An 8,226-nucleotide genomic window follows, 5' to 3' on the forward strand; every position below is an offset into this window, starting at 1 on the left:
AGGGGCGTAGGGGACGTAGTGGTGGAAAAATCTCCTTATAAATCGAATTTAGCTGGAAGATGACAAGCAGAAGATCGCGTCAGTGACAACTGGAACTTTTTCACACATGTGATATATCTATGTTCGGCGAACATCATTATTTCAAATGACCAACCGGAGGCCAATCCAGTTTAGATTGTGGGGGAAAATGCAGTAGACCTTTGTCCGTGTTGTTTGTTTCAGTGGTGGATTTAGGGGGTGGGGGGGCTAAGGGGGCCCGGGCCCCCCCCCCCCCCCCCTCAGGGAAAAAAAGAGAGAGACTGGACTGCCAGAGAGAGAGAGAGAGAGAGAGAGAGAGAGAGAGAGAGAGAGAGAGAGAGAGAGAGAGAGAGAGAGAGAGAGAGAGAAAGATGATTAAATGACAGTTTCTGAGCTCAGGTGGCCCTAGATTGCAGCATTTTGCTTCCTTGAAAAACAAAATTCCGGGGGGGCATGCCCCCGGACTCCCCTACCGTAGTATGTTCGGGCGCTTCGCTCCCTCAATTAGGGCGCTTAGCGCCCTCAATTCAGGCGCTTCGCGCCTTCAAGTTCATGCAAAAAAGTTTGAGTGGGCCCCCCCTTCCTTAAGATCCTGGACCGGCCGTGTTTTATTGGGGGGCGGGATATAGCTCAGTCGGTAGCGCGCTGGATTTGTATTCAGTTGGCCGCTGTCAGCGTGAGTTCGTCCCCACGTTCGGCGAGAGATTTATTTCTCAGAGTCAACTTTGTGTGCAGACTCTCCTCGGTGTCCGAACACCCCCGTGTGTACACGCAAGCACAAGACCAAGTGCGCACGAAAAAGATCCTGTAATCCATGTCAGAGTTCGGTGGGTTATAGAAACACAAAAATACCCAGCATGCTTCCCCCGAAAGCGGCGTATGGCTGCCTAAATGGCGGGGTAAAAACGGTCATACACGTAAAATTCCACTCGTGCAAAAAACCCGTAGTGTACGTGGGAGTTTCAGCCCACGAACGCAGAAGAAGAAGAAGAAGAAGTTTTATTGGGGTCCGCATAACTTATTCACTGGGATTATACAATTTACATTCAATTCATTCGTCAAAATCCAATCACTTTCATTTCAATTTCTTCGTCTAGGCGATTTTTGAAGGAATTAGTATGTTTTGTGCTCTTTCAACAGAGGATGCGAGGGCACAGGTGCAGTACTGGCAATAAAAACATTTTTTTCTCAAGTTGGTTCTGCTATGCTCAATAAATATCTTATCAATATCATTTCTGGTCTTGTCATATTCAGTAAAACTTAACAATTTTGCACTTTCTAAATAATCAATTTTATTCACAATCTTAAACATTTGAACATTTGAACTGATTGAATCCCTGGCCTGTGGGCCTTCTTAATTTCAGGCTTGGCAAGTCCAAAATACGAAGTCTCTCTACATATGACATGTCTTTTAAATCATTGAGAAGACGTATTGCTAACCTCTGCACCCTCAGTCACCATGGCAACTAGTCGGTGACTGACTGCCGTTTCACACGGTTGGCCTAGTGGTAAGGCGTCCGCCCCGTGATCGGGAGGTCGTGGGTTCGAACCCCGGCCGGGTCATACCTATAAAGACTTTAAAATTGGCAATCTAGTGGCTGCTCCGCCTGGCGTCTGGCATTATGGGGTTAGTGCTAGGACTGGTTGGTCCGGTGTCAGAATAATGTGACTGGGTGAGACATGAACGGCCTGTGCTGCGACTTCTGTCTTGTGTGTGGCGCACGTTATATGTCAAAGCAGCACGTACCGCCCTGATATGGCCCTTCGTGGTCGGCTGGGCGTTAAGCAAACAAACAAAAAAACAAAAAACCCTGCCGTTTCAAAAGCGGGGACCATATCAAATTTTTGTATTCTGAATGTGGTCTAGCTAATGATTTATACAATTTTAAAAAGGAAGAATCTTTGTCCAGGTAATAAAAACTCCTTCTGGTCGTACCAATCATTTTAACTGCCTTAATATTAATGACATAAGTTATGTATACATATGAACGTCAAATTTTAGGTTATCAAATGTCACTCCAAGGTCTTTTTCCATCGGAGATAACTCCAGGGTTCACATCTGCTTTTCAAAGTTCACTGACTACATTGTCCTTTCCAGTGTTTTCTGGCCAATATTCATAACTTTGCAATTGATACATTAAAATGCAAAATGTCTGACCACACAGCTTGCAATTTTATTACATCATTATGTAGAACTTCGCTGTTTTCTGATGTGTTATATATCTTTGTATCATCCGCAAAAAGGTAACATAATTATACTAGAAATTGCATCTGGTAGGTAATTTATAGAAATTGTAGAGCGTACACGTCCAAATACTACAGTCCGCGAAAGCTCATCTCCCACTCTCACTCCCTGCACTATGTATCCAGTCGTTGACTACATAAATGTACTACATGTACAGTGCAGTACCATATGCCTCCAGTTTACACCAATTGTCAGTAATGAGGTGCAATTGCTGTCGCCTTGTATTATTCTTTTTTTAAATTGACACGAATATTGTTGAATCATTTTAAACTATCATTATGTACACTGGTAATTGGCGACTTTTGGCAGTATATAGCGGCTGGTGCAAGTCATGCAACAATCTCACTCATTTATCAGCGACACATACAGCTGACTTTGTAATGATCATGTAAAACCAAGGACCATGGAAGGAAAAGAAGACAAATATTTTAAGCTATAAAAACAAATTTAATCCGATCGGAATTCGGGGATGTTGGCTGTGTCGCCACTGAACTTGAGACTAAATACGCAAGCACTTGACATTTTTGCAAACATAGTCTGTGTGTTAAAAGACTTGCTTCTGGGTTTTAAGGTTTCATAAATGATTGTATTTTAACACCTTGTGCACTTTTGTCCCAATATAGGCCAACTGGTCTAAGAGGGCGTTAAACCCTAATAGTCAGACCTTGTGCACACTGAACACGCAGCGGCCCGCTGTTCATTCTCATATCCAACTTTATTTAAAACAAAACTAGTTGCGCTCTTTTGAAGTGATACAAACGTTGCAAATGGTTTGCAAGAAACTGAGTATTCGCTGAGGAAGTTGAGCAATCTATGCCTATGGCAGGATGCGCATGAACATGCAACGTGGGAAACAGCAAGTATATATTACGTGTCTTCATAATCACCAGGCTACTCGGTACCGTCAATCAAAAGAGAAGACGATACAGTTACCGTCGGTTACCGTTCGATAGGCAAACAAATAAATAATGAAAGTTGAATTCCAAAAAATATTAACAGAATTTGGGGGTTAAATGGAACCTTATATAGAAAAGTATAAGATCTTTGTTGGAACACTGGTAAAAAAAAGAAGAAATAAAAGAAGAAAGGCTCTAATGAAAAATCCTATCAGTATAATCGGTGGTTCATTTCAGTGTCAATAAAAAGTGATATACACAGGGTGGTCCAAAAAAAGCGCCCTATTTTCTTTTTGATCTCATATTTGACTGCGAAGAGAGATTTAGACAATTTGCTCACCAACCAAACAATAACAGAATGATGGAAGATTATGTCTTGCAAATTTGGTAGAAACAATTCTGTCCTTAGTAGTTGATAATATGCTCTATCCAGGCTCCTCTTCATTGAAGAACTGCTGCAACACGAACGTTTTGGCAGGTGGTGTAAAATGGGAGCATCTCGTTACTCCCCCGGCTCGTTACTCCCCCGGCTTGTTACTCCCCCGGCTTGTTACTAACCCAGGCCTAACCCTAACCCCGCTAAGGGGGAGTAACGAGCCGGGGGAGTAACGAGCCGGGGGAGTAACGAGCTGATCCCATGTAAAATATATAGGGCCACCCTACTCCCCTGATCTCAACCCACCTGACTTTCTGTGGGGGTACCTCAAGGACAGGATATACAAGCAACAATTCCCAGACGCTGGCAGCTCTGAAGGACTACATCAGAAGGGAAATCAGGCGCATACAAGCTGACATGGTTGGACGAGTCATGGACAATTTCAACGTTTGTGTTGCAGCAGTTCTTCAACGAAGAGCATAAATTATCAACTACCAAGCACAGACCAGTTTCTACTAAAAATGTACAAGACATAATCTCCATTCTGCTATTGTTTGGTGAACAAATTTTCTATTTATTTATTTATTTATATGGGAGATTTATATAGCGCTTGACGTTCTCTAAGCGCTTTACATATTAATTCGAAATCTCTCTTCGCAGTCAAAAATGAGATCAAAAAGAAAATTGGGCGCTTTTTGGGACCACCCTTTACATATAGCTGGTCGTGAGGCCTTGCCGAGGAGTGTAACCCCACTGCTTGTTGGTAGTCATTAACAAATGAGAAAAATATTTCGCATCCAAACCCCAAAAATCATTTCACTCTCAAAATCATAGTGGTCTCGGTGATTTTCTTGAATCGATTTTGAGAGCAATACAGAAAAATTACTGTACATTTGTTTAAAATAAAGGGGAAAATTTAAGTATCAGTATAAGCCTGTACCTGGTCATTCCGGAGTGCCCACGCACAGGCTCCTGACACTGGAGGGGTCGGTAGGGGTTGGGGTTGGGTGGGTGGGGTGTGTATTATATTATTAGAATAAGATCACATCCCCCAACACCCCCCCCCCCCCCATTATTCCGAACCCAGTTTTACTAATGTGCTTGTGGACCTATTACATCCCCAATTGTTGTCCAATGGCAATAATCCTTACGTACGTATTTAGCTCCTTGTGAGCTTTGTCACGGTGTGGGAGACGTTCCATGCGTAAAAAGCTCTGAGGCGGAAGTGCTCCAGCTCTGAGGGGCCACTTTTTCGCAGTCGGCTCAGATCTCTCGCCACGGTAGGTGTCGAAGGCAGTGTTCTACTATACTTTTTGGTTTGTAACGTTCATAAATGCATTGGGTATTACCACAAGTAGGCCCGGGGTCAGGCTATCTCCAATTATAGGTGGCGGGGCGACCATCCCCAACCCGGCGGGTCCCCAGGTGGCGGATAGGGGGTGTCCCTTAGATATAAGGGATTGCAGCGATATAAGTCGGGCTTGCCCGGACGAATAAGCTGTCCTGGACCAACTGGCGGTGTTCCTATCAGAGCGGGGTGGTTAACAGGTGGCACTGTTGACTAGTAAATACCCTATGTGCTCATACGGGTTCATCACGCGGATAAGAGGCGCGTTAAAACCCCTGCTACCTGTGCTCCCAGGTAAGGTCCCTGACCAGGAGCTAAGGGTGGGGTAACCCCGACAGAAACCTCTAGTGCTGAAGTCGGCGGTACTGAGCGAGACAGCGCACTTTAACGGATCACAGTACCACGCACACCATCGCCATGAATACACGCAGAGACCAAACCAATCGAAATGGTGCTCGCCCTGTGAGGACCCCCCAGGCAGGTGCAGCGCCGGGCTCCGTGCCTCAAAGGAGCCCACCCTCAGCTACTGGAGGTCCCTTCGTCTTGTCCTGTGGAGCCAGGGGACGAGCAAGGATAGCGACTGGCCGAAAACCAAGCAAGGTCAAGGAGACCCCTGACATTAACATAATGCAATGGAATGCAGAAGGGGTCAGCAACAAGAAGGAAGAACTCGTACACTTTCTTCATAAGAACAGTATCAACATCTGCTGCTTACAGGAAACACACCTGCAAGAGGGGAAGCCGTTCAAGATCAGAGGCTACCAGGTGTTTTCAAATGGACGGAAAGGGAGAGCAAAGGGAGGAGTGATGACACTGGTGAGAAACAACATCAACGCCACTGAAGTCAAGAAACTTACAGGCGAAGCTGAGTACATAGAAGTCAAGGTCATTATCCAAGACAGCACATTTAACATCGTCAACTACTATTGCCCCGATGACAAGATGCTGTCCCTTGACACTATCCAGGTCCCAGACAGCGGCTTCCTCATCGCTGGAGACTTCAACAGCCGGTCCCAGAGTTGGGGATACAGCAACATGGACAATAGAGGAGAAGAAGTTGAAGCCTGGCAAGATGAACACCACCTTATCCTTGCAAATGACCCAACTGACACACATACCTTCTACTCGCGCCGCTGGCACACCACCACAACTCCAGACCTGGCCTTCTGCACCGATGACATCCACAGAAAGATCAGCAGAAAGGTAGAAGAACAGCTCGGAGGTAGTGACCATCGCCCAGTCGTCCTTACCATGCGTGCTAAAGCACCAGAACACTCGCAACACCCGCGATGGAACTACAAAAAGGCCCAGTGGGGATTGTTCAGCGTACGCACCAACGAGCTGACAAAGGGCATAGAAGTTACAGATAGGAACATCAACAATGTAGTCAAAGACTTCAACAACAGTATTTCCCAGGCAGCCAAGGAGTGCATACCCAATGGCGCAAGAAAAGACTACACCCCTTATTGGACAAGTGAGCTGCAGAAGGCGCATGATGCTCTGACAGAAGCAAGAAGAGAGGCTGAAACCAACCCCAGCCAGGAGAACAACATCAAGCTCCAAGAAAGAAAAGCAAAGTTCTTGCGAACCAAACTGGAGAGCAAAAGAAGAAGTTGGAGAGAGAAAACAGCAAGCCTCAACATGGAGAAAGACACAACAAAGCTTTGGAAACTGACAAAGGCCCTGAACGACGAAAGCACCAAAGGCCAGAAGATCACCCTGGAAAATGAAGGAAACACTCTTACAGGAAGGGCTGCCGCCAACAATTTTGCAACAGCATATGCAGCAGAAAGTAATACCACCATACCCCAGCACCACCAGAAAGAGATACGACAGGAAGAGAAGGAAAGAACACCAGGAGAAAATGAGGTACCAGACGCAATGCATACTGACATCAGCCTGGCAGAAATGAAGAAGGCCATCAGGAAGTTGAAGAAAAAGAAGTCTCCAGGACCTGACAACATCACAAACGAAATGCTTCAACATCTAGGAAACACCGCGCTTCAGAAGCTACTAGATATTTACAACCTCAGCTGGAAGCAAGGCCAGGTACCGCAGTGCTGGAGAGAAGCCACAATGATTCCCATCCTCAAACGTGGCAAAAACAAAAGCAAAGCCCAAAGCTACCGTCCCATCAGCTTAACAAGTTGTGTCTGTAAGACCATGGAGCGCATCATCAATCAGCGCCTACAACTCTACCTGGAGACACAGAGCATCATTGCCCCAGAGCAAGCTGGCTTCAGACAGTACAGAAGCACAGAAGATCAAACGACCCACCTCTCACAGGTCATAGAGGATGCTTTTCAGGCCAAGAAGGCTGTCCTGGCAGTGTTTATTGATCTACAGAAGGCATTCGACAAGGTCTGGAAGGATGGTCTTCTAGTAAAACTCCTACGGTGTGGCATCAGAGGCAACATGTTCCAGTGGACCAAGTCCTACCTACACAACCGAAGAGCCAGAGTGTCGGTAGATGGTCGCTGTGGCCAGAAGGTGTTACTGAGGCAGGGAGTTCCCCAGGGAGGCGTCCTCTCCCCCTCTTTGTTCATACTCTTCATCAACGACATTGTAGCAGAACTACCAAGAGGTGTCCACGCAGCGCTTTACGCAGACGACCTGGTACTCTGGTGCAGCGAGGAGTATGCAACCACAGCAACATACAGAATACAGATCGCCCTAGAGAGCGTTGCAGCATGGGCTGAAAGCTGGTGCGTAACAATCAACAGGGAGAAGTCAACCGCCACTCTTTTCACACTGTCAACAAAAGCCAAACCTGGAAAACTTACCCTGGGAAATACCACACTAAAGTACGAAGACCAACAGACGTACCTTGGTGTCACCTTTGACAAGAAAATGACCTGGAAACCTCACATCAACCAGGCAGAGGGAAAAGCCAGAAGGAAGCTCAACATCTTAAGGAAACTGGCAGGAACTACATGGGGCGCAACTGACAAGATTCTGAAATCAGTTTACCAAGGTACTGTAAGACCACACCTCGAGTACGGGTCCAACTCTTGGATGACAGCTGCGAAGACGCATCTACAGACCCTGGACAAAGTCCAAAACCAGGCACTTCGACTAATCACAGGTGCCATGAAGACAACACCTATAGTGAAGATGGAAGAAACATCTAGCATCCCACCACTTGCCAAGAGAAGAGAGCAGAAGGCAATGCTTCAGGCCAACAAATTCAGATGCTCACAGAACCACCCAATGAAAGAAAGGCTCCAAACGCTATCATCAGGCAGACTAAAAAGATCAAGCTTTGCTGTGGAGGCCAGAGCACTGAACAGGAAGCACCAAGAAACCCTCCCTAACCAGGTCATTCCCATCTCCTTTTCCCTCG

The sequence above is a fragment of the Littorina saxatilis genome, linkage group LG1, assembly GCF_037325665.1.
Source record: "Littorina saxatilis isolate snail1 linkage group LG1, US_GU_Lsax_2.0, whole genome shotgun sequence".
Taxonomy (NCBI): Eukaryota; Metazoa; Mollusca; class Gastropoda; order Littorinimorpha; family Littorinidae; genus Littorina; species Littorina saxatilis.